Source organism: Macaca fascicularis, chromosome 7 (assembly GCF_037993035.2).
Source record: "Macaca fascicularis isolate 582-1 chromosome 7, T2T-MFA8v1.1".
In the NCBI taxonomy this organism is placed as follows: domain Eukaryota; kingdom Metazoa; phylum Chordata; class Mammalia; order Primates; family Cercopithecidae; genus Macaca; species Macaca fascicularis.
In genome coordinates this window covers 143,289,062-143,316,243 of record NC_088381.1, presented here as the reverse complement: position 1 = coordinate 143,316,243, position 27,182 = coordinate 143,289,062, and the positions used below count along the sequence as shown (strand labels likewise).

General features: G+C 45.0%; 1 long non-coding RNA gene across 3 annotated transcripts; it reads right to left on the bottom strand.

The window, feature by feature from the left end:
- Positions 1-1,702: 1,702 nt before the first annotated feature.
- LOC123574608 (uncharacterized) lies at positions 1,703-26,540 on the bottom strand. 3 transcript variants are annotated; one of them, XR_006699626.2, is made up of 3 exons: positions 26,464-26,540; positions 19,860-19,933; positions 1,703-2,187 (listed from the first exon to the last, which is right to left on the bottom strand). It is a non-coding gene; the product is annotated as an uncharacterized lncRNA (long non-coding RNA). The 3 variants fall into 3 exon arrangements; XR_010587922.1 differs by lacking the exon at positions 19,860-19,933; XR_012415999.1 differs by lacking the exons at positions 19,860-19,933; positions 26,464-26,540 and adding an exon at positions 7,283-7,672.
- Positions 26,541-27,182: the final 642 nt, after the last annotated feature.

The window sequence follows — 27,182 nt, the reverse complement described above, 5'->3', positions numbered from 1 at the left end:
CCTCTGCTCTTGGCAAGGGAGGGGGTCATGTCTCCTGGGCTGGAAGTGAAATAAATGTTTTCCCCTCTGAGGGAATGCGCCCTCCCACACTCATTCTGGCTAACACCCCCTCATCCCACAGCCCCTCAATGGCAGCTCTTCAGAGAGCCCTTCTCTTAAAGCCCTCTCCCCAAAATGGCCCAAATTAGGACCTTGGTTATAGAGTCTCATAGAATGCTGCCTTTTACTCTTGGAGAACTTACCACTGTTTGTACTTATAAGTATGAAGGTTGGTCATAGAACATTATTCAATACGTATCCCCAGTGCCTTACACATAATAGGTTCTCAATAAGTCTGTGTTGAGTGGTGGGTGAATACTCCCTCTGTCTGGGACCCCAGGCACCTCTCAGGGACATGCCAGTCATATGGGGACCTGTGTGTATTTGAGGATGAGAGAGTGAGGAAGAGGGATAAATAAAAGCATTTCCACTCCATTCCTGCAACTAATCTCTTCTCCTGCCACTCACCCCAACCTAGCCAGAGCAGGACCCCACAGAGGAAAATGATCCATAGTTAAGCAACAGAATCATCCTTACAGATGAGCCTTGCCACAGCAGCCCAGAGCCTCCAGGCTGCATTGCCAAGCAAACATGGCAGGCACTCACATGGCCTCCTGAAAGGCCGACCAACCCCATCCCTACCTCCTCATGCCTTAAGTCTTCCTTAGTCTTAGTGAAGTGGGAATAAATTCACCCTTAGAATACATTGCTAATTTTTACTGATCTGCAATATGCAATGTAAGTTAAAACATTGCCTGGGGTCCGGCGTTGGGGCTCAGGCCTATAATCCCAGCACTGTGGGAGGCCGAGGTGGGTGCATCACTTGAGGTCAGGAGTTCGAGACCAGCCTGGCCAACATAATGAAACCCCATCTCTACTAAGAATACAAAAACTAGTCAGGCGTGGTGGGGCACACCTGTAATCCAAGCTACTGGGGAGGCTTACGCTAGGGAGGCAGAGGCTGCAGTGAGCCAAGATCGTGGCACTGCACTCCAGCCTGAGCAACAAAGCAAGACTCCATCTCCAAAAAAACAAAACAAAACAAAACAAAACAAAAACCATTGCCTGGCTTTGCAACCCAGCATTAAGACAAGTCTCCACCCTACATCCTAGAAAAAGAGAGAGAAAGAGAGAAAATGACATGAAGAGTGAAGATGTTTCCTTGGGCCGTTCCACTCTGTGAATGTGGGCTCCACAGTAAGACCGAGGAAAAAAGATGGCAGATGCTTCCCCAATTGGTCTCATTTACCACAAACTTTGGCACCTTATGGCACCTTTAAATGGGGTTTAATATATAAAATGTGTATTTTTCATATATCTCGACCCCTAAATGCAAGGCAACTACTTTGTGACACATAAAGCCATGTATATGCTATGTTAGTAGAGAAGTTATCTTCAAAAGTAATTTTACTGGATGTGATTTTCTTCTTTACACACTGACTTTAAAATGTGACTCCCACTTAGCATCCAACTATATTGTTATTTGCATCTATTGAGAAAAAAGCAGACCATAGAGCCAAACAAGAGAAACAAAAAACAATCCTCTGGAATTCCACCACTCAGGGAGAACCACTGTGCATTTCTGAGGGGCTATTTTTTAAGGCAAGTGTGTACAAATGTGTATTAATTCTATCAATATCTCATACAGGGAAAACCAGACAGATTTTCTTTTGAAGGTTACAAGTCGTTTTTTGTTTTATTTCCCCCCCAAACTCTTTTCTTTATGAACACAGTTGGATTTTCAAACTCCCCTTCATATCCTGGGCTGATTTTCTGCACTGTTAAAATGTGTGCCAGAAAATCTTGACATCCTTGAGTCTAAGCAGGTGAGAGTCAGGATTCATTGGAAAAGATGGTTGAAGGAGCTGGACATGGTGGCTCACGCTTATAATCCCAGCACTGTGGGAGGCTGAGGCAGGTAGATCACTTGAGGTCAGGAGTTTGAGACTAGCCTCGCCAACATGGTGAAACTCCGTCTCTACTAAAAATACAAAAATGAGCCGTGCGTGATGGCGCATGCCGATAGTCCCAGCTGCTCTGGAGGCTGAGGCAGGAGAATCACTTGAACCAAGGAGGCAGAGGTTGCAATAAGCTGAGGTCACGCCATTGCACTCCAGCCTGGGCAACAGAATGAGAATGAGACTCCATCTAAAAAAATAAAAATAAAATAAAATAAAATAAAATAAAGGCTGAAGGAACCAGAACCAATCTTTTTCTCTTCTCCCTCTTCCCAATTTGGCCTCCAGCTGGTCCGGTGGGGAAGCAGCTCCAGGAAAACCCTGGATCATGTCCTATGCTCCGAATCCCACCTATGCTCTACCCACCCCAGAGCGCTGAGCTTTACCCCACACTTGTAACATCTGCAAAAAGGTAGGCTCATCACCATGCAGCCATTCCCTCTTGAGACCAGATGACAGAGGGAGAAATGGAAAGAATGTTTAGACTGAGAGAGATAATTCAGAAAATAAACACCCTTCTTTGACCCATTCAAGCCATTTCTAACCTTTGATTGTTTCTCTTCCCAGTTAAGAAGAAAGGGATAATTTGAAGAGCAACAGGGTTCAGCATTGAGTACTAACTAGGAGAGAAAAAAAAAAAAAGTTTGATACACTATGTGTTTTGTAAGGGTCTGGTTTGATTTCATTTTGCTTTCTTCAGTACTTGGTGGTTGCAAATCTAGTCCAAGACTGGCTGAGGATTTGCAAAATCAGTGGTTTTGATCAAGTATTTGGACTTTGATCTTTGAATGGGTACATACGTGGAATTAACCTTAAAAAGAAAACAGCTCTGCTTAGATGAAAGAAATTGCCAGCCGCTTGTTCCCCTGAGTATAGAGGTACTTCTATACCTTGGCCAAATGGACTACTAAGGAATTTAATAATTACCTTTCCAGTGAGAATGGCACATATTCACCACTCAGATTCAAGAATGTGTTTAAAAATGCAACTATAAATAGTGCAGGTACTTCCAGAGTTTCTAACATCGGTCTTGCAAATTTCCTGTACTTATGAATAGCCTGTTGTTCAAAGCCACCCAACCACATTCAGCAACTGGGTTTGTGTGAGCCAGTGCCCCATTGCCACCTTTGTATTTATTTATTTAACCACCTTGTTCCCCGAATAATTTAAGATGGCTTTTTAAAATATATGAAATATAGGCTGGGCGTGGTGGCTCACGCCTGCAATCCCAGCACTTTGGGAGGCCGAGGCAGAAGGATCAGTTGAGCCCAGGAGTTCAAGACCAGCCTGGGCAACACAGTGAGACCATCTCTCAGTTAAAAAAAATAATAATAAAGAGTAGAAAAAGAAAAATATATGTGTATATATATATGAAACATAATGAAATCAAAACAATAGGTAAATGAAACAAAGGAAAAAGAGAAGCAAGAAAGAAAAAATAAAATGAAAATGCTAAGGGTGACATTTTGGCTCTGCAGGTTGTGAGGGGTTGTACATTTGCTCAAGATATAACTTCAGATTTAAACATGACCTTCCTAGTGGGTAGATCGAAAAAGAGAAAAAAAGGAGGCATGGTCAGTTGTATGGCTTATAGTGTCCATAAACTAAAAGCCAGGTGTTTAGGAGAAGCATACCTATTCCTGGAACGAAGAAAGAGAAATTTCTTCCATTGATCCCCATAAAGAAAACAGCACTCTAACTATAAATATGACAGGAAGTCCCATAATTCTGTCTCTTAAAACATCTCTTGGCAGGTGAAGTGGCTCATGCCTGTAATCCCAGCACTTTGGGAGGCCAAGGTGGGCAGATCACTTGAGGTCAGGAGTTCAAGACCAGCCTCCGCAACATGGCGAAACCCCATCTCTACAAAAACTATAAAAATTAGCTGGGCGTGGAGGTGCACACCTGTGGTCTCAGCTACTTGGGCGGGGGTGAGATGGGAGAATCACCTGAGCTCAGGGAGGTTGAAGCTGCAGCGAGCTGTGATTGCACCACTGCACTCCAGCCTGGGCAACAGAGTGAGACCTTGTCTCAATTAAAACAAAACAAAAAACAAACAAACAAACAAACAAACAAACAAAAACATGACCTGGTGCAGTGGCTCATGATCCCAGCACTTTGGCAGGCCAAGGTGGGTGGATCATCTGAGCTCAGGAGTTGGAGACCAGTCTGAGCAATATAGAGAGACCCTTGTCTCTATTTAAAAGTATATATATATATGTGTGTGTGTGTGTGTGTGTATTTACACATACACACATAACTGATTAAAAGCATCTCCACAGAAGACTGAAACCACATGGTTCTGATCTACAGCTGATGTGATTCAATGATAAATTTTAAGAACTAAGGGGCTGGATAGACTGTATAAACCCCCAGATAATCTTCATCAACCTTTAATTCCCTAAACCAGGTATTTATAAGCATCACAAACACGATGAATGAGTTTGTGGTTGTTTCCTCCCTACTGTTTGCTCCACAAACAGCATTTGTGATATCAGTTCCCCACCACTCCATTTGCTTTAACTTTAGCTAAGCCAGGGTAGGGTCAATGTCACTGGCGGGTGGTACAGGGAGGTGATCACGCCTCTTCTCCACCATCTCCTTTCTTCTCTTACAGGGAACACTTGTAATGTCAAGTTCTTTCCTTTTCTCCTTCTCGAGGCCTAGTGGGCCCATCTAAGAACAGCTCTCTGTCACCCAGTACTGCCTTCAGGTAAGTGGAGCAGCTCAGGCCTCACTCAAAATTTCTAAGTCCCTCCCTTCCTACCCACTCCCCCAGGTGCCCTGAAGGATTCTGGGATTCATTTCCATGGAGTTGTTCTGGGGCCCGGCTGGGTCCAGCTTCCGGAAAAATGTCAGGGCAGTCGGATCTTTCCTTCTGGCTGGCAGGATATTTCTTCCATGGGATGGCATGGGATTGGGCTGATGGAATGGTATTGACGTGCTGATTCAAGGTGACTCTCGCTTTCATCAGACACAGGGAGTGTGCAGGGCTCCGCACTATTAGTGACCCCCACAGACCACTGGGCATAAGATGCCTGTGTGGGCCTGTGTATCAGCTCTCTCCTGCTTCCTTTCTCCTCCCCACAAGAAATAATCTCACCCTAGGGCATCCCTGAGTCCATACACAGGCAGTTTCTTTGTCTGCTCTATTCCAACTCACACCTAGTGATCTCAAGAGGAAAAATGTTTCCCTTTTTCTTCCTTCACTCTATTCCATTGGTGAGCAAAATCCCAAACCCTAATCACATCTGATTATCAGTGGAGCTAATGAAGCCTAAGAGAAGAAAGAGAAAGCCAAAGTGTAAAAGTCAAATGAACCACGCTCAAGATCTGGGACCATCCCCATCCAAAGCCCTTAGAATATCTCATCTCATCCTCGCGAAGTCACCACCTACCTCCACTTCTAATAAAAGCTGTTCACCCCTACCACCAGCATTCATGATCATTACAATGTCTTATTTAGTTCTATAGTTTTCTCATTTAAGCACTGATGGTGAAAAAGACGGTTTCATACTTGCATGAAGTCCAAATGGGCAGTATTTCAACTATACATGGAGTTAAACAAGTTTCAAGGATTAACTAAATCACACTGCCATCATGTACAATCGCATTATTTTTATGAGAAAATGTTTCCCAGTTCCAATAACCACTTTATTATTGAGCTTCTGGTATAGAAAGCTAGGCTCTTCCTATCCAGCATCACCTATACATGCAAAACAGCAAGAACTGGGAACACTGACCACCCACTGACAATGCCTAATGCCTGGGCTTCTAAAGACGGGTAGATTCTTTCAAAAATGGCGACTTTTTTTTTTTTTTTTTTTTTTTTTTTTTTTTTTTTTTGAGACGGAGTCTCGGTCTGTGGCCCAGGCTGGAGTGTAGTGGCGCAATATCAGCTCACTACAAGCTCTGCCTCCCAGGTTAAAGCTATTCTCCTGCCTCAGCCTCCCGAGTAGCTGGCGCTACAGGCGCCCACCACCACGCCCAGCTAATTTTTTATATTTTTAGTAGAGACGGCGTTTCACCGTGTTGGCCAGGATGGTCTCGATCTCCTGACCTTGTGATCTGCCCGCCTCAGCCTCCCAAAGTGCTGGGATTACAGGCGTAAGCCACTGCGCCCGGCCCAAAAATGGTCACTTCTGTATTCATTTGAAATATTGGTGCAACAAGTATTATTACAACAAAAATGCCTCTATGTGCAAACACCACACACAAAGATGTATACACACACCCTGCAAAGAACTCCAAAGTGTGAGAGTTGGTTCAAGTATTAAAGTACTATTCGGTAGGACAGGGTCAGGGTTTATATGCTGGGATTTGTACTCAGGAGCATCGGGTTGTAAGATCCCTCTGGAGACACGATACAGGCATTGGAAAAAGTTATATTCTTTTCTTTGTAGATTATTTAGGATATTTAAGCCTTTTATTAAAAATATTGCTTGTACTTTTGATCATGAAAATGTAGACATGTGGCCGGGCGCGGTGGCTCAAGCCTGTAATCCCAGCACTTTGGGAGGCCGAGACGGGTGGATTGCGAGGTCAGGAGATCGAGACCATCCTGGCTAACACAGTGAAACCCCGTCTCTACTAAAAATACGAAAAACTAGCCGGGCGAGGTGGCAGGCGCCTGTAGTCCCAGCTACTCGGGAGGCTAAGGCAGGAGAATGGCGTGAACCCGGGAGGCGGAGCTTGCTGTGAGCCGAGATCCGGCCACTGCACTCCAGCCTGGGTGACAGAGCGAGACTCCGTCTCAAAAAAAAGAATTTAAAAAAAAAAAAAGAAAAGAAAAGAAAATGTAGACATGTATTTGTATAAAATCAAAATTACTATTGATGGGTTAAATAGAAAATGAGGATAGAAATGCAGTGAGTTGGCCAGGTATGGTGGCTCACACCTGTAATCTCAGCACTTTGGTAGGCCTAGACTGGAGGATTGCTTGAGGCCAGGATTGTTCAAGACCAGCGTGGACAGCACAGCAAGACCCCATCTCTATGATAAAGTAAAATAATAAAATAAAATAAAAATACAGTGAATTAAGACACAGGCATCCTCAGTTCCAGACCAGCTCTTCCACTGACTGTGTGGCCAATGGTAAGTTACCTCACCATGCTGAACTTCATAATACTCTGTGGAAGGGAAGGATCAGGCCAGATTTATATCAAAGGGCCCTTGCAGGCTGAATGTCCAGGATTTCATCCCTCAACCAGTCCTGAGTCACTCTACACTGTCATCTTGTCCATGCAGGCCCTAGAGCACCAGTCCTAGGGCTGGGAACCTCCTACCTGTTTCCTAGGTGAGAGAAGAATCCACTTCCTGCGGATGCAGATGTCTGCACACTCTCACCTCCCTCTTCTATTTCCAAACATTTGGTGGCCTCCTGTATACACAAGCTCACGGGCTTCGTGATGCCGAGTATAAACAGAGTGAGGTCCAGACCCCGAAACTATGAGGAAATAGACGATGGTATCATAACAAAAAGCAGAAAGCTCGGGGAGTGTGTCCAAACCACACAGCAAGTCCACAGAGTAGTGTTCACTCCCTGCAGGAGGAGCTGGGGGGTCACAGGCTGGTCATTCTCTCTGTCCCTGCCTGCCCACTCTGTACCCCTGGAGGTCCAGATAGCAGGCCTGGCGTGAGAGTGAGGATGGATTGGTCCTCAGCGTCCACCCACTTGAAGCAGAGAGTGCTGGGCAGTCCCTGAGAATGTTTGCTGGTGGCAGTTCTTGGCCACACAACAGTTAGAAAAAAGCCCCTCCTAAGTACTGGTATTCATAGCACAGAAATGCAATCTCCAGGATAAAATAGGAAGGGAGGAGAGTTGTGTGGGGTGCTATGGATGGGGAGGAGGGCCTCCGGATGGTTGTGTTACATTTTTATAATTCTAACAAGTTGTGGATGTGTTTCTGCCACATACATCTAGAGGTTAAACCAGGATACACCAAGAACACAGCACTAGGTCTGCATTGTGGGCTTGGGAAATGATTCTGCCCCTAGATTATCAGCTCTGACACGGCAGGGGCTTCGCCGGCCTGGCCCGCTGTTGTGGGCCTGGCTGTACATCCAGGAGGCCTTCAACACATATTTGTTGTAGGCTTGTTAATCAACTGAAAAGCAAGTAGACTTTGAGTGAGAGGAGGTTTATTTTAAATGAGTAGTGAATTGGAATATCAAGCAAGGGAAAAGGAAATTGCAGTAGGGCCAGGCACAGTGTCTCACGCCTATAATCCCAGCACTTTGGGAGGCCAAGGCAGGTGGATCGCCTGAGCTCAGGAGTTCAAGACCAGCTTGGCCAATAGGGTGAAACCCCATCTCTACCAAAAAGATAAAAAATTAACCAGGCGTGGTGGTATGTGCCTGTGGTCCCAGCTACTTGTGGAGGCTGAGGTAGAAGGATCACTTGAGCCTGGAAGGCAGGGGTTGCCGTGAACTGAGATCACACCACCGCACTCCAACCTGGGTGACAGAGTGAGACCCCATCACAAAAAAAAAAAAAAAAAAAGGAGACTACAGACAAAATTGGGAAGGAGAGGTGGGAAGTGGGGCTGCATTCCATAGCAGGTCAATGTTGCTGCCTTTCCAGAACCACAGAAAGTCATCCCGGAAATCATGTTAGCCACTCAAGGCTACTGTTTGTCCCTAAAGTTTTAAATATGTCATATGTATCGCCATTATATATGATATATTTAAAACTTTGTAATTTTGTATTAGCTACATTAGGCTATATTAGCTCTTGGGGTGGGACATAGTGAAATGTTCCTCTTGTCATCTAAAAAGGCCAAGGAAAGGAGCCTCTCGTTCCCTGAGAGCTGGGCATAGCACCCTAGTTCTCCCCGGGGCAACTTCTGGCCAGGTCGAAGCCCTCATTCCCTCTGAATCGGAGGCAGTAGAGGCCAGGAGCAAGCATGGAGGAGGAGAGGAAAGGAGGCCAAAAAGGCCCTCTCCCCACACCCACTGCCCTCAAATCCCCTACCCCAATGTCCCTCCAGATCCTCCACGGACGGTTCTCTCCTCTGGCGTGTTGCTAATTTCTGAAAAGAAGGTCCTGGGAGCTGTGATTGTCCTGTACCCCCAAAGACGTACACACTAAGGAAGGTGTGAACCGGCCGCAGTCAGATGGTGCCCTTAACAATAGCCAGGGTGAAACCCCCTGAACACCTGGCTTTGTGAATTTCACAGCCTGTTAACCCTGGAGGGTCTTTCCTTAGGACTTCTTACATCTGCTAGGAGAATGGGGGCGGGCGGGGAGCTCAGGCCTCCACTCTACCCCCCGAAATTGGTTCGAGGACCCAGTGTGGACAAACCACAGGCCTTTGAGGATTCAGTGAGATAATGTATAGGCAAAAATTGCACAGTGCCTGGGAAACAGGCATGCATTTTTTTTTTTTTTGAGATGGAGTATTGCTGTCGCCCAGGCTGGAGTACAGTGGTGCGATCTCGGCTCACTGCAACCTCCACCTCCCTGGTTCAAGCAATTCCCCTGCGTCAGCCTCCTGAGCTAAGCAGCGTCGGGCCTGGTTAGTACATGGATGAGAAACAGGCATGCATTCTACAAATATTTACTGGTATTTACTAGGTACCAAGTACTGTTCCAGGCACTAGGGATACTACTCTGAACAAAGTGAAATTCTGTTCTTCCGGAGCTTCCATTCCACTGAGAGAGGCAGATTACACAAACAATATATGTCAGATGCTAAGGGAAAATAATCAAGGAGGGCGAGGAGATGAGAGGCCACCGTCTAGGCCGGAGAGCCGGGTAAGGCCTCCCTGAAGGAGGCCACGGAGCAACGGCCACCAGCCCCTCCAGAGGTGAGAGGGCTCATTTGAGTAGGAGGTTCACTGGGAAGCCTGGCTGTGTCTTAACACAGAGCAGGAGGTGATGGGGAAGGGAGGAGAGGGCGGGTTGCCATTATCCATCTCCACCTTAAAGAGAGTTGGTGTGGTTCGAATGAATTTCCCAGAAGCCCCTCCCTCCCCCTCTGCGAAGGAGTCACTGGTTGTCCTGAGGGCTGCTTATCAAAGATGGTTTCCAGCTGCCTCAGACCAATAGCAGTCCCCTACATGTGTGCTTCCGAGTGGCTCCTTTCCCAACAGCCAGTGCTGCCTCAGTTTCCCCTGGGTTGTCAGTCTGGAAGTCTAAAAATTAAATGATTCAGATCAAATTATTGATCTGGCACTTACTGGCATGTGTCTTTGAGTGGGAAAATTGCTTAACCTATGCCTGGGGCACAGAGGTTCTTGCCTGTAATCTCAGCACTTTGGGAGGCTGAGGCGAGAGGATCACTTGAAGGCAGGAGCTCAAGACCAGCCTGGGCAATATGGTAAAATCCCACCTCTACAAACAAAAAAATTCTTAACCTCTGTGAGTGTGCCTCAGTTTTCTCTCCTGCAATGTGGAAATTAGTGCCAATGCCTACCTTGGCATTGGCCATGAGGATAATAAAATGGGCTCATCCAGAAAAGCACTTAACACAGAGCCTGGCACACATAATTGCCTCAAAAAAATGTTTGTGACAGACCACAGGTCACATCCTTTATCCCTCTGTATACTAGACCCTTGTCCTTTTACGCTCTCTGATGTCAAGGGAGCTGCAGCTGTGAGATTTTACACCCCTTACCCAAAGCTGAGATCTAAAGACTGTTCATGGTACATTTCTGTACTAAAGGAACAGGAAAGCATATGATTGGAGAACCTGATGGAGACCCCATCCTTCTGGACAAGCATTGACACTCAGAAATATCTGCTGTTGTTGCTACCCAGCTTCCATTCATGCTATCTCCAGGAATGATTCCCTGATTTCCCCTAAAGAACATGGAATCCCACTCCCATTCCCAAAGCTTCAGATGGAGGCCTCTCCTGGCTCCAGAGTGGAGCACAAACCTGGGACCCAACCAGTCAACACACTCCATTCTCCTCACCGCAGCGATTGGTTTGAGGATAGAATCACAGTCCATCTGAACCAATGACAGCCAGGCCTGAACTTTGGTCTGTGGGGAAAGAGATGCTCTTTTTCCTACTGAACTGGATCTTAGAAGACATTACTTGGAGCCACTATGAATGTCTTCATTTTTAAAATCAGCATGTCCCCATTACTGTGTGAATTTTAAGAAAGGATGAAAGCTCAGAGCCAAAGGATTATTTGATATAACATATGTGAAAGCTTTTTGTACAAGCAAAATTCTATGCAAAATGTCAGAGCTCCTAAAGTCAAGCTATAAAATAAGACTGAGCTACCTTCACCGAGTCTTTTACTCTGCACCAGGTGTTTTATATGCACTATTGAATGTTACTGAATTGAATACTACCAATGGTCCTTTGAGGTAGGAATTATTTAAGGCCCATTTTACAGATAAAGTACAGCTCAGTAAAACTAAGTATACCCAAACCCACATGGCGGGTCTCTGGTAGAACAGCCTGCCTATGTTATATACCCATACGACCAAAGGAACTGCAGAGTTTAACTTGTGCAACCTCACCAGATTCTGCATACAAGATGAAGTCACATTCGCTGTTATACCCAAATTTAGCTAAGTCATGCAATTATACCCAAGTTCAGCTGAGTCCTGGCCCCTTTCTGCTCACAGGGATCTCATGCAACCCCTCCTTTGCTCTTCTCTCTCCCCTATCGCAGGCCCCAGACACCAGAATACCAAAACAACTCCCCTATTCCCCACCCCCTGGTGCAAATCACTCAAAGCAATGCCTGGAGAGCTCAGTTTCCAGCCATAGCAAAGCAAGATCACCCAGCTACAATGATACAATCACCTGCCAATCACAAGGCAGCAGCTCTATCATGTGGTAGAAAAGGTTGGTTTCTCCTCTTCTCTCCTCCCTATTTCCACCCTCACCTGGACTTTTCTCTCCATTCATCTTGGTCCTTGGAGAAGGAAGGTCCTTTCTGAGTCTCTTCAATATCCGAAGTCTAATCTCTTCTGTATGTGATCCCCACCTCCTACTGGAATCTTCTTCCACCCTTGGCTGGTATGTCTCTACAGGCATCTCCTCCTACTGTTCAGATGGCACCTTCACTAGCTCCTCCTCCCCCTCCTGCCATCTTCTAACTCTGGAAAGTCACCAGGACTCAGTCCTGGATGCCACACCATTTTCCCTTCATAAGCTCTTCCTCAAGTAGGCCATTTCTCTTATGGCTTCAGTGACCACTTCTCTGATGACAAATTCTAACCAAATCTCAGGTCTGGCCCACAGAACATCCACTTGGATATATCCCTGTCACCTTAAAACCTTCAAGCTTAGAAGGGTCCCAAGTCCTCCCTGACAATTGGTTCTCTCTCTCCTAACTTATCTGTGCCTGTGAGCACATCTGGTTTTTTTTTCACCTTAGGGGAGGAAAATTGCAGCCAAGCCTCTGCCATAACTAGCAATACTTAGCTCCACTCTCTGCCTCCCCACATTAAAATGAGTTGTCCTGTAGTAGGGTAGTTAATGACTACTCTGTGACAACCAAAAATCTCAGTGGCTTAACACAATACAGGTTAATTTCTCACTTCTGTCACAGACTGATAAGAAACCAAAGGTGAGGAACTCTGCTCCATATAGTCATTCAGGGACCCAAGCCCTTTCCCTGGTGGCTCTGTCATCTCCTAAGGCCTGGAATCCCCCACTGCATCCTCAGTGTACAGCCAGCGGATGAAAGACCAGAGTGATGGATCTTAGGGGACACTTTTAGGAACCAGGACTAGAGGTGGTATATGGCACTTTCACCTGCATCCCACTGGTCAGAACTGAGTCACATGCCCCCACCAAACTACAGGAGAGGCTGGGAAATGTAATCTAGCCATGTGCCCAAAAGGAAAAGGAAATGGAGGTTGGTGAACACATAGCAATCACCTCTCAGCCTGGAGTGCTCAGTCTGCGACCTAACCCCTCAGTAAGTCCCATATCTTAAAGCATTTCAGCCGTCTCTCAACCAACTAGCCCAACCACAACTGCTCAACCTGCCCCTAAGTTCAGCTTAATGACATTGACTGTCACACAATTGCTAGTCTTCATTCATCCAATAAACAGTTACTGAGTACTTATCATCATCCACCACTTATTATGCTATACACCAGAGATGCAAAGGCAAGTAAAAAAGTGGTCCCTGCCCTCAAGAAGATCCCATCTTGTATGACCTCATTCAAACCTAAGGAAAACATTTACTTTATTATTATTTCACCATTTAAAATCCTTTTCTTGTCTGGATGTGGTCACTTATGCCTGTAATCCCAGCACTTTGGGAGGCCAAGGTGGGCAGATCATTTGAGGTCAGGAGTTTGAGACCAGCCTGGCCAACATGGTAAAACTCTGTCTCTACTAAAAATACAAAACTTAGCCAGGCGTGCTGGTGGGTGCCTATAATCCCAGGTACTCAGGAGGCTGAGGCAGGAGAATCGCTTGAACCTGGGAGATCGAGGTTGCAGTGAGCTGAGACAGTACCACTGCATTCCAGCCTGAGAGACAGAGAGAGATTCTGTCTCAAAAAACAAAAACAAACAAAAAAAAAACCACAAAAAAAACCCTTTTCTTTGACAAATACACAGGAAGGTGCCTTAAAAATAAGAACCTCACACAAATGTTAATTGCTTGTTATTGGGGAACAGGGAGTATCACCCAGGGCATGGTCTCGGCTCCCCAGTATAAGTAATCATGCCTCTTCCTTTGCCAGTTAACTCCTGGAATTATCCTCTGCCATGCTCCTCCCAGACTGACATGTGGGGAAGGCTGGCATCTCCATGTTTCTAGCCTCTCTTCTGGTTACCTTGTAAAGTATCTGGCTGTGGATCTGCTCCAGCCCCATACCAGCCCCAGGGCAGCTACCAAGAGGCCCAGGCAGCAGATGCTTATCTCCAGAACCATCAGGTATTTCATGGTGAGGTCTGAGGATTTTTAATGGTGGTGCCTGGTTTCCTCAATCTCCAACTAGGCACCATGAATGAAGAAGTGGGTAGGTTCTGCTGTCTGTACAACATCAAACATGCCCCAGATGCTCTTCAGAGGAGAAATCCATCAGGAGTTTTTGATTGTCCAGGATTAACTCCCTTAATCATGTGGGACAACTCTCCATTGTGCGGTATGGAAGAAATGCAGTCCCTCCCCATCTCCAACCACCTCCAGAAATGGAAGGGAAGTGAGGAAGTTCTCTTTTTGACCTCTGCCATGCTGAGCAGGCCTGGGCACGTGACCTAGGCTCAGCTAATCAGTCCCTCCTACCAGGGATTTTGAGGCTGGAATGAGTGACCGAAGCAAAGGGTCAGTTCAGGGGCATTTGAGGAAGAGGTAATATGTCTGATGGCACTGGGGACAGTGCTCTGGAAGCCAGGAGCAGGGGCAGCAATTTGGGGTCAGGCTGACCCAGATAAAAGACCTTTGTGCTTTGTGCCTCACTCCTGGCCACTTTCCAAGCCTGCTTTTCTAACCTTTATCAACTCCATGAACCCCTAATGGCCTTCCTATAATTTCTGTTTTTCCCTTATAGCCAAAGCCTCTGACTGATATGATGCCAAACTACCTCTGAGTCAAGGCCACATGGGATGGAGCACACAGACAGACCAAAATCGCCTACGCCAACCCACCACCACACTTGGCCTAAATAAATCCATCTACCTCTTGCCCAAGCAGAGCTCTGAGATGTCATCTCCAAGCATCACAAAAGCTGAAAAGAGGATGCTGCTGTCAGGGGTCAGGGTCAACTCCAGGAGTGGAGTTGAGGTGATGCTGCTGTTCATCTGTGAAAGTCTCTAAAAACAATTGCAACAAGATTCCGCAGAATTTCAGAGGACTTCAGGCTCCTCAGAGGATGGGCTCTTCAGAAACAGAAAAGTTGAAACTCACCTGGTTAAACTCAGTCCCAGCAATGAAGAGGGCACCTTGGGTACTGGGGGCTAGTTTAGGGAAATTTTGAAACTCCTTTTTACATCTCCCAAAGAATGCAGAAACCCACTTTGGATCCTTTAATGCCATCTGACAGGTAATATGTCTTAGTCCACTTTCTGATGTTAAAACAGAATATCACAGACTGGGTAATGTATAAACAATAGAAGCTTATTTGGCTTATGGTTCTGGAGGTTGGGAAGTCCATGAGCATGATGCTGGCATCTTGCAAGGGCCTTCATGCTACATCATCCCATGGCAGAAGGTGGAAGGACAAGTGAGCATGCAAGATAGAGAGAAGGAGGGAGCAAACTTATCCTTTTATCAGGAACCCACCTCCATGATAACTAACCCAATCCTACGATAAGGCATGAATCCATTCAGGAGGGCAGAGCCCTCATGACATAATCACCTCCTATTAGGCCCCACCTCCCAACACTGTTGCATTGGGGATTAAGTTTCCAACACATGAGCTTTGGGGGACACGTTCAAACCACAGCAGCTAGTTGTGGAGTACAGGCTTTAAAATACACAGAGGCCAGCTGTGGTGGCTCATGCCTGTAATCCCAGCACTTTGGGAAGCTGAGGCAGGAGAATCACTTGAGGCCAGGAGTTTGAAATCAACCTGGGCAACACAGCAAGACCCTGTCTCTACAAAAAAAATTAAAATAACAATAATAAAATGCAACCTCCCCCAGCAATGGTATGAACACCTTCATAGTTCTAAATCAGTCTGTACTTCTCCCTCATTCTCCCCTGAACACGTACCTGATTTGGAATCTTGACACATTTAAAAGTTCTCTCCCTGCACCAGTTATCCCATCCCTCTGGTTAAGGGTTTCCCCAGTTATTGACTAAGAACAACTACCATCTAATCTCACTCTCTGAGGCATGGACCCATGAGGCATGTGTTTGTCAGGATTCTCCAGAGAAACAGAACCAATAGGATGTAGCTATAAAGAGATTGAGACTTATTATGAGTAATTGGCAGCCTTGGCAACATAGTGAGACCCTGTCTCTACAAAAAAATTAAAAGTTAACCAGGCATAGTGGTGCATGCTTTTAGTCCCAGGTCCTTGGGAGACTAAGGTGTGATGATCACTTGAGCCCAGGAAGTTGAGGCTGCAGTGAGCCATGAACACATCACTGCATTCTAGTCTGGGCAACAGAGCAAAACCTTGTCAAAAAAAAGGAAAGAAAGAAATTGGCTCATACAACTATGGAGACTGCCAGGTCCCAAGAGCTGCAGTTGGCAGTCTTGAGACCCAGGAGAGCTGATAGTGTAGATCCAGTCTGAGGGCCTGCAGGCTCAAGACCCAGAAAGAGCTGATGTTGCGGTTTGAGTCCAAAGGCAAGGAAAAACCCAAAAACCAATGTTCCTGCTTAAAGACTGTCAATAAGAGGAATTTCCTCTTCTTCCAGGAGGGTCAGCCTTTTGTTCTATTCAGGCCTCCAATTGACTGGGGGAAGCCCACCCACATTAGGGAAAACTATCTGCTTTACTCAGTTATCGACTGAAATGTGGAAGACTTATCCAATGTAGAAGACTTATCCAAAGACACCCTCAAATATCCAAAGACACCCTCACAGAAACACCCGAAATAATGTTTACCAAATATCTGGGCACCCCATAGCTCAGCCAAGTTGACACATACAACTAACCATCACAGATCTTAATAAATTTTTGCCCTTAGATAACTCCTTTTCCAGCTATTACCCCCTGCCAACATACACACACTCTCTCCTCAGAAGAAGAACTATGGTAGAAATTCTATAAATCCCCTAACAATATGAAACTGGGCAACTATGCTCTGTCCTGGCCAGATGAGCAACTCCTGAAGAAATTATCATTCTCCTTATTAAGCCATGGTCTTATCTCCTGCCCATATTCCACCAATGCCCAGTCTCACCCCTCTGACCTTTCCTTCACACTCCTGCATCCACTACCTGGTCCCGACTCTTATCACCTCAAGCCTAAACTACTGTGATTGCCTCTGAATGAGTCTCTCTATCTTCCCCTTCCCCAATGTATCCTCCACACTGCCACCAGGTTATAGAATCTTGGTGAACAAACAAAACACACTCTTCCAGTTCTGAGTTCACAAAATTATTTAATAATTCTTCATTGACTATAAAATTCAATTCAGTACAACAAACACTGTTTTAGCATCTGCTATGCACCAGGTCTGGGACCACCACAGTGAGGAGGCTGTGGCCTTCTCATCAATGGACTCATTCAATATCTCTAGAAAGAGGCAGACAAATACAGTCCTAGGCAAAAATAAATAAAAATCCCAAATCTTTTTTTTTTTTTTTTTTTGAGACAGAGTCTTGCTCTGTCACCCAGGCTGGAGTGCAGCAGCGCAATCTCAGCTCACCGCAACCTCTGCCTCCTGGGTTCAAGTGATTCTCCTGCCTCAGCCTTCTGAGTAGCTGGGATTACAGGCACATGCCACCATGCCCAGCTAATTTTTTGTATTTTTAGTGAGACGGGGTTTCACCATGTTGGTCAGGCTGGTCTCGAACTCCTGACCTCGTGATCCATGTGCCTCGGCCTCCCAAAGTGCTGGGGTTACAGGCATGAGCCACCATGCCCAGCCAAAACCCCAAATCTTTTAACCAAGAGAGGCTGATATCCATTGTTTTTATCTACCCAGTATCCATTTTCCCTTATCCTGGCAACAGCATCTGGTCTTCCACTGGGGAATATCTTAATTTGGATTCCCCAAAAGCAGACCTTTAGACAGTTTCAAGTGCGAGAGTTTATTGGGGAGGAAATTCCAGGAAATACCAGTAGGGAAGTAGGAAAGTGAGATGGAGAAGGAAGGAAGTCAATGCAAAGTGTATCATCATTCAAGTGACCACACTGAGCAACTGGAACTTAATCCTACTGGGCAACTCTGAGAAACACTGTAGAACATGAGTCACAGAGTCATCTCACCCGAGACAAAAAAACTGGGATATTTATCCTCCAACTCCATCAGCCATTGGCCAAGGACTGCTCTTAGGAGGTGTTAACTCCCTGGCACTTCTGGCCTTTCTTGAATGTGTTCAGAGTGGACTCTGGTGGTGAGAGAAAGCCCTTAGGCAAAGACATGAGGGTGTTAACAGTAGAAAATTAAGCCAGCATCCTCTGAAATGGTAAGGACCAAGGGGATAAGGATGGGGTACTGGCAGCATCTGCTAGTGGCCATTCCTCCATATGGTTGGGGTGGAGGTGAACTTGACCTCTTGGGCCATGTCCCAGACCTGGTCAGTGAGAAAGCCCACATCCCTCTGGCCATGGTTGTAGTTCCAGCAGGGTTAGAGGATAGTTGTTCATGACCCAGACTGAGCCAACCAACCAGCCTCAGTCCTAAGAATTCTGAGAATTCTTCTGGAAATATTTGGCAAGAGATTGCTGAAATGAGATGATGTAAGCCTAGAGTTGTCAGGGACCACCACATGGAGAAAGCCTCCTGGGAAATGAAACCAACGCAGATGAGCCAGAGCTGAGAGAAGGAGAGACTGAGCCCTGATGACATCTTTTGAGAACATGGATCCACCTATGTGTCATACTTATGCCCTTGGGCTTTTTAATGAGATGCAATGATAAATTCCATTTTATCTTAAGTAAATTTGAATTGGATTTCTACCACTTGAAACTAAAACAGTCCTGACTAATTCATGAGGCAACCAAGATCCTCCAAAATATGGTCCCAATTCAAGTTTTTGTTGTTGTCATCTACAATTCTTCTATTCAAACCCTGCACTGCTTCTAGACTTAGAATTGACCGTCCACCCCTATGGAGCTCATTTATAGTCACACCCTCCATCCGCTCCAGGCATTGCTCACCTCATTTCTATCCCCTAGGACTGCTTTTTCCTCTTCACTGTCTGTCTGCATCCTACCCATTGTTCAAGACCCACCTCTGGTCCTGCGTCCTCCAAAAAGCCATCCTAACTACCCCAAACCACAGCTCTGCACTGAGCAACATGATCACTTATCCATGCCATTCATTTGGTGCTCATCATATAGGACTTGGCATGTTTATAATGATGGCATTAGTGTGTTTTCATGGCTCCCCATCCAGACCAGAAGCCATGTGTGTAACTATTTGTGTCTTTCATGATGCCCAGAATTGACTAGTACTGTAAATATGCAAAACAATACCATGGTTGACTCAAATCTTTTTGAAAGAATCTTAAAAATAAATAAATGGTAATAACAGTTTTGCTTGGTTGAGTGAAGAACCTAGAACACAAGCATTTCTTACTTCTCCATTTTGCCTAAGATGAACTGAGCTTAATGCTATTGAGGGAAGTCCACCAGGGACTCTTACCACTTCACCCACACAGTGGGGCACTTTCCACAGACCACTTTTGCCTGAGCATCTCAGGCCACAGTTCACAAACTTCTTGTAGTAGATATATGTCATTCTTGACTTCCAAAAGCCTTTGCATAATCTCTCCACATGTTAAGGATATTCACATTGAATTTGTGTCTCTCTGCATATATGTGTGTGTGTAGACATTTCTCAGCTTTGCTTGCTGCCGGGTACAGACACGTGGCTTAGGTTTTGCCACTTAGATGCACCCACATGAGACTTTGATTTGGAAGTGAGCTACATGAGGAAACAGAAGGTGTGCAGGCCCAGATGGTAGCAAGTGCAGCAGGTTTCTGGGGCTGAAGTTGGCAGTGGCAGCTCTTTGCCTGCAGCAGAGACAACCATGGTTCATGGTTGGCAGTGGTAACAGCTCCTTACCAACCCAATCCTGCAGTGTGTCTCTAGGAACTGTTCATGCAATTTTGGCTTAGAGCTTGTTCCTTCAGCCCTTCTGACAATTCTGTGATCTTCCCAATATCCCCAAATAAACCCCTTCTTAAACTTGCTAGAGCGAACTCTATTGACTGCAAATGGGCACTCCAACCAATGCAACCCTGATGTCCACCATTTGGCCAGGGAGCTTTCTCCATGTCCCAGACATAAACTGAAGTTGTGCACCCTCACCTGTGTGATAACCAGCTTCAATTCTTCCATAGGTCAAAGGCCCTGGAGCCTTGGCGTTTATCTGCTATTGTACTCTTGGAGAAAAGAGAAGAGGTTGAGCAGTAAGACCAGATGGCCATGGAAAATTCCTGGTATTCTGGGTTCCTGGTATTCTGGGTTCCTGGTATTCTGGAAGGTTTTCCTAGTCTGATTAGGGATTCTGGCTGGGCGTAGTGGCTCACACCTGCTATCCCAACACTCTGGGAGGCTGAGCTGGGAGGATTGCTTGAGCCCAAGGGTTCAAGAACAGCCTGGGCACATAGTGAGACCTTGTCTCTACAAAAAAAATTTAAAAATTAGCTGAGTGTAGTGACCTGACCCTTGCACCTATAGCTCCAGCTACTCAGGAGGTTGAGGCAGGAGGATCACTTGAGTCTGGGAGGCAGAGGTTGCACTGAGCTGAGATGGCACCACTACACTCCAGCCTGGGTGACAGAACGAAACCTTGTCTTAAACTGAATTAAATTTAATTTAAAAGGGATTCTCCCATTTACCCTAAAGGTGACTTTTAGTTGACTGGAAGGTTTCACTAAATAAATGTAGAATTGCTTTATGTCTCCTAAAGACTTTCATGGCACCAGACATTAAAGATTTTAAAAATACTCAACTCTCTCTTCCAACATGAGGCTGCCTCTGACTCTACACACCAACTTCCTCTCCTTCAGGTTCCTCTTGTTGGCTTCTGACTCAGCTAATTTTCCCCTTCTTTAGGCCTCTTGAAGACTTTTCTCAGCTCTCCATACCCTGCTCCTGCATAAATGCCTAAATCATATTTTCCCCTGTAGTGCTCAGTCACTTCCCAATAAAACTTGACCATGAGTCTGTGAGGTCTGGGGGTCTGGAGTTGGTGCTGGGTCTGACCTTCAGCCTTCATAAATATCTTTCTCTTTTGCCTGACCCTGAATTCTAGGGAAAATCTTTCCTCCTTGTTTCTCACTCTCTCTATTCTAGCTGGCTCCAGCCTATGCCAAGGGATTCCCCAATCAGCGAACTGGGCTGCTTGTCCAAACTTTATGGCCTCCTTTAAGGGTGCCACTGAAGACAAAGATAATGGGATCATAGGGATTCCCTGATCTCCTAGTGTGGAAGCCTGTGCATGCTGGGTTTATTTCTATGTGATCACCAAAGATATTCCACAGAAATCCTCCCCAATCACCCTGCTTGTCGTTCATTCATCAAACATTTATTCCCTGCAGAAATTGCTCTGGACTGAAACTCTATAGGAGGGTAGCTTCGGGATGGCTTGCCAGGGCCTCTCATAGACAGACTTTCAGAGACAAGTCCTTGCCAACAGCTTAAGGGGAAACGAGGTCCCAGGAGGCCCCTGGCTGTCTGATCATGTGACCTTCCTGGCTCCGTTACAAGGACATCCTGTTCCTCTTGGAGTGATGGCTCTATTGAGGAAGTGACTGTGTCATATCTGGGACAGGAAAAAAGCTATTTCAAGTCCTGAAGTAATCACTCGGTTAGGTCGTGCGGTCTCTTCAGAAACTGCCTGGACAGTGGAGAAAGACTGGTCCTGAGGGAAGGTAAATGGAAGCCCGTGTCGCTAGGGCAAAGGAGGACCCACTAGAAGAAGAAGGGCAGGGGTTGTCATGTCAGTCCTCCATTTGTGATACATTTCTGGCCAGTCATGAAGAAACGGCATGGGGAGGAACAATACACATGACCCCCAAACCAACACGCAGAGGTCTCTCCACACTTCTGGGTAAACAGGGATGAAGGAGAACATCCTCACATTCATGGCCTCCTTGGGTTTTAAAAGTACAATGAGAAACAGAATGGTACCTAATGACCCACGAAGGTCTCACCTTGGCTGGCTGGCTTTCCCCATGTGCAACGAGAGATTTAGGAGATTTCTTTATATATTTCCATCAAGAATTCTGGGAATCAGACCCAAAACTTATTATTTCTTCATCACTTGGCTAGACTGGGGAAAATAATGGTTATATTCAGAAAGCTCATGGACCCACACATACTGCTCACTCAATGTTTTGACTACCAGTGTTAAGGAAATAAGAGAAAGGGAGAAGATCTTTATCCTGAAAATATCACCTACGTCTTCAGGGCCAAGCCATTTACCTGGACCTGCCTAGCATACTGTAGGTGTTCAACATGTACTTGTTGGGTGAATAGGTTCATGTTTATGTCTAGAATGTTTGCATCCTTCTACATTCTCAGTTTCCTCAAGAACAGAAGCCATGTATCGGCTTGAGTTCCAGAGTAGCAGAAGGAATCTTGGGCCTGGATGTGCTTCTCATCAATCAGTTGAACATGTTCATCTTTATTTGCCTGATAAATTTAAAAAAAAAAAAAAAGAGAGAGGCAATCAAAGGCAGAAGGGTAACAAGTCTTAATACAAGTCTACAGGGCTTTGTGTTTACCTCTAAGAAACCCTGGCTTCATCCAAGCAATCTCTCTTCATTATCATGCAAAATCAAGAAAATAATAATAGTAACATTGCTCCCAGACATTCCAGGGCAACACTGTTTTAGGCATCTAGGTTGGAGATGGCAGATATTTGGCATACTTGCAACTACCTGATATTCTGTGTCCCTGACATCACGAATCAATCATTCTAATCATCACTAATCACTAATCATCACTATACCACTGACCCTCAGAGTTTTTCTTAACATTGCATTCCAGGCAGCCACTACCAATCAACTAGAAATCACACACGAAAAGAATTTAGCATGTTATCTCTGCTCTAGTTCATGATGGCGTGTGATATTTTTATATCCTAAACCAATCTGAAAATCCTCACAGATACTCTTGATAATAAGTATACACTGCAATTACAGAATTACAGATCTGAAAGAGACCTTAGAAATCATCAACTTTAATCCAAAATGCAAGATGATCCTGGAGCATCTTGTATGGCAGATGGGACGCTGAAGTCCACAGAGGGTAAGCAACTTGCCCTAATTCAGAGTGTTAGTTAATGCCATTAGCAGTCCCTTACATCTGTATAGTGCTTTAGAGATGACAGTGTACTTTTACCTGAAGGACTTCATTTGATTCTTCATTCATTCATCCAATAAATATTTATTGAATTCCTACTGTGTTCTATGTACTATGCTGGAGATTAGGAAACCAGCAGTTAGAAAGGAAAGAAAAAAGTTTTGATTCCTTTCTTACAGTTAAGTAAGGAGTCTTAAAATAACTCCATGACCTGAACAGGATAGACATTACTATCCTCAGCTTTGCAGATGCTAGAGGGTAACAACTAAGAGAGGACATGACACGCTTAAAAATGGCAGTTCTGGAATTCACAGCGTCCCTCAGTCGCCACTTTTAGATGAGATCATTACTGTTGCAACATGTGGGAAGTAAATTTCCAGACCCATCAGGCATTTCTTAATTAGCTCTCTGACCACTTCAGAATGCTTAAGGTATGAAAGAACCTCTCTGTTTAGGAAATGATGGCAAATTCTCCCAGCCCTGTCAAAACAATTTCAAAGGGTCTTTCTCTGCAGATCTGCAACCCCTTGACCCTGCAGTCCATGCAGTGTAGTGGGAAGATCACAGATATGGGAGCACAGAGTCCTGAATCCTATTCCCACCCATGGCTCTAACCAACTAGTTCATCTTGGACAAGGTACATCACCTCTCTAGGACTCAGTTTCCCCATCCATAAGGAAAGTGACTTGAGCTATGAGATCTCTAAGCTTCCTTCCCACTGACATCTGACAATTCTGCCTGACCAAAAAAGACAGAGCTTCCCAGCCATACTTCACCTTCTCCTTTCACCAGACATTCTCTGCAACAGCTGGCTTTGCAGCCCAAACCCACCAAGAAAACAGCAACTCTAGGAAAGGTGGTGTGGTCCAGCAAAGCCCCAAGTAGTTCTAATCATGATCCAGCTGATCATGTGACCTGAGACAACCAGTTCAATCTTCACATATCATGGTTTCTTCTTCCCCCATCCAACAATGATATGATAAAAGAAGCCAGATGTAGAAATGTTTTGGAAATATTAAGATGTGCCCATCAAGAAGGAAAAAAAAGAAGTTGACCTAAGTAACTTTGGAAAATGATGGGTTTTTTTTTCTTTTTTATTTCACTGTCACAAATTTCACACACAATGGAAAATGATGTGTTTGACTGGAATCTGTAAAGCTAAAAAAAAAAGCTCTGCAAAAAGAACTCTGCAAAAACACTATACTCTAGTTGATAAATTTATTTTTCATAGGGAACTAGATTGGTGATTCTGAAACTACTTCACATGTATACTAGGGTTGAACAAATATGTAAATAAATTATAGATATGGGAGTCAGGTTTCTCACCATTAGAGAAAAAAGTGACAATGAGAAAAGGGGGAAGGTTAGAGTGAAACCTGCAGGGTTGGATTCCAGTTAGAGATAATACAAACTCTTTTTTTTTTTTTTTTTTTTTGAGACAGAGTTTCACTCTTGTTGCCCAGGCTGGAGTGCAATGGCACGATCTCAGCTCACTGCAATTCTGCCTCCCGGGTTCAAGTGATTCTCCTCCTCAGCCTCCCGAGTAGCTGGGACTACAGGCATGCGCCACCACGCCTGGCTAATTTTTTGTATTTTTAGTAGAGACAGAGTTTCACCATGTTGATCAGGTTGGTCTCAAACTCCTGATCTCAGGTGATCCACCCACCTTGGCCTCCCAAAATGCTGGGATTACAGGTGTGAGCCACTGCACCTGGCACAAACTCTTTTTAAAAGTATATATACAGATAGACAGATACACAAATAAATATAGATATGCACATATTCATGGGTTAGTATACATACATATATACCGAAATATATGTAAATATTCCTAACTGTTCACTGAGAGGGCCTAGAAGCAATGACACCCCAGTAGCAATGAGCACACCCAACACTCAGAAACATGGTTTCTAAATACCATTCTCTGATTAAGGGAACCAGGGCTCCTTGGAGAAATCACTGATTCTAGGGCTAAAGCAGTGAAAACACAAGGTGAGTTTGGAGCACCTTGTAATGCCAGAAAGTAAGGAAATGGAAAAAAATGGGGGCCCCAAAACTATGTACGTCCATTATGCATCATTTTTGTTTTAATGTGGGCATGTCAAAAGGAACCAGGAGTTCCCAGTAAGCAAGGTTGGAACAATTTGAGCAACAAACTAATGAAAGGATTGGATGATATATAACCATGATGATTCTTATAACCCAAAGAATAAAATAAATATCCATGAGTCCATGCCAAGATAAATAAATTGATATATGAACTACAGAGAAATTTTCTTTTCTACAAATTTTCTTTTCTTTGCAGTGACAAACTCACAGGTCACTGCAGCCTTGACCTCCCCGTCTCAAGCCATCCTCCCACTTTAGCCTCCCAAATAGCTGGGACTACAGGTGCGTGCCACTATACCCAGCTAATGTTTTGTATTTATTGTAGAGACAGAGTTTTGCCATGTTGCTGAGGCTGGTCTTGAATTCCTGGGCTCAAGTGACCCATCCATCTTGGCCTCCCAAAGTGCTAGGATTACAGGTGTGAGCCACCACACCCGGCCTGAGACAAATTTTCTTTATAGATTAAATTCCAAAATACATATGTACATTCTCCCTTCTCCAGGAAGTAGAGTTTTATTTCCTTCCCTTTGAATATGGGCTAGACTTAGTGACCCACTTCTAATAAGTAGAATTTAGGAAGGGAAAAACAGTAACTTCACAGTGGAGAAACTTGGCAGAGCCACCTTAACCATGTAAACAAAGGTAACTTCACCATTGATAAGTCATGTTGATATACGTACCTCCTTGTGACATGCAAAGAAAAAAGGACTTTTCTTCTAAAAAAATCCATAACCCTGGTCTAATTATGAGAAAACATTAGATAAACACAAGCACTTAATAAAATACCTGAAAGTGTCAAGGTTATGAAAAATAAGGAACAACTAAGAAACTTTTCACAGGCGAGAGGAGAGACATGACAAGTAAATGCAATATGGTACCCTGGATTATATCCTGGGACAGGAAAAGGACATTAGTGGAAAAACTGGAGAAATCCATAGTCTGTAGTTTAGTTATAGTATTGGACCAGTGTTCATTTCTTAGCAAGGAAACGTTACCTGTAAGAAAGGATCACTACACCTGCTTTTCTTTTTTTTTTTTTAAGACAGAGTCTCATTCTGCCGCCCAGGCTGGAGTGCAATGGCACAATCTTGGCTCACTGCAACCTCCACCTCCTGAGTTTGAGAGATTCTCCTGCCTCAGCCTTCTGAGTAGCTGGAATTACAGGCACATGCCACCATGCCCAGCTAATTTTTGTATTTTTAGTAGAAACATTGGCCAGGCTGGTCTCAAACTCCCAACCTCAGGTGGTCTGCCTGCCTTGGCCTCCCAGAGTGCTGACAGTACAGGCTTGAGCCACTGCACCTGGCCTACACCTGCATTTTGAGGTAAGGCTGGAAATCTAGACCACTAACTACAGGGTGCCTGTCCCACTGGCCAGGGACCAGATATGCCACTGTTTGAAACAAATTCAAGGATAGGGGCCTGACTGAGCATGGATGGCCATGAGGGTGGGGAGTGGGAAATCACTTCTGTTGTGCCCCTCAGTTCTTACCTCTGGGCAGAGTCATTCCATGGGAGCTGTTCCTCTGAAAGGGGCCTGGTTTGTGATCAGAATCTATTGTCAGAGAGAAAGAAAGTCCCTTCTCCCACGCAAATGCCAGGCAGGGGGTGGTGCCAAATGATCACAGGACCCTCATTTTCTGCAACAGTGATTGCTTTGTGTAAAGGGGGCAAGATGCCAGGGCAACTGCTGGGGAAACTGCCGGCTGCCCAGCATTGCAAGCCTCCAGGCGTTTGGGGAATTTCAGACTTAGGCCGGTAGAAGAAGGAGAACTTCACCACGTGGACTCCACCATCTTCTAGGGGTATGTGTCAGGGAAATAATGGGGAGATGCTGCTCCTTCCTGTTTCGCAGACGCAGCAGCAATACTTGTGGCATAAGAGCAAAGCCCCTCCAGAGGGGACAATTTTAAAGCTAAGTGTCCCTGGCATGAGTTACCGGGTTAGCCAAACTTTACAAAGACAGGGTTAATTCTTTCAAGTGTTTAACTTTAGTGATTTGGTTTTGATCAAATCACTAAAATCATTAAAAAGATCAAATCTTTTTTTTTTTTTTTTTTTTTTTTTTTTTTTTTTTTTTTTTTTGTGAATCGGAGTCTCGCTCTGTCACCCAAGCTGGAGTACAGTGGCGCAATCTCGGCTCACTGCAACCTCCACCTCCCAGGTTCAAGCAATTCTCCTGCCTCAGCCTCCCGAGTAGCTGAGACTACA